Source organism: Penaeus monodon, chromosome 28, assembly GCF_015228065.2.
Source record: "Penaeus monodon isolate SGIC_2016 chromosome 28, NSTDA_Pmon_1, whole genome shotgun sequence".
Taxonomy (NCBI): domain Eukaryota; kingdom Metazoa; phylum Arthropoda; class Malacostraca; order Decapoda; family Penaeidae; genus Penaeus; species Penaeus monodon.
The window spans coordinates 34,860,662-34,860,896 of record NC_051413.1 but is presented as its reverse complement, the minus strand read 5'-3'; the positions used below and the strand labels follow the sequence as shown (position 1 = coordinate 34,860,896).

At 34.0% G+C, this 235-nt stretch overlaps 1 protein-coding gene across 1 annotated transcript in view; it reads right to left on the bottom strand.

Moving 5' to 3' along the window:
- The window catches only part of LOC119591549 (nuclear transcription factor Y subunit beta-like), a gene marked incomplete at its 5' end in the record, with an annotated part of 3,301 nt that overhangs the window by 2,453 nt on the left and 613 nt on the right, over positions 1 to 235 (bottom strand).

Here is a 235-nt window from a genome sequence, read left to right as displayed (position 1 = left end):
ACTGCATAAGGTTATAGAATGTAGTTTTTACTACAAGGCAGGTCTACATGGAACTGCAATTGGTATATTGTAGAAGCCTGCACAGAAAAGATTTTTAGTTGTATTCAGCCATGCTATTCTGATATAAGATATTCTGGGTTGTTTTGCATGGTTTTCTTGAGATCTTTGATTCCCATATATTGTTTACCTGACTGGCTATTATGAAGTTGATTGTCTTGTGGAACATTTACATAAT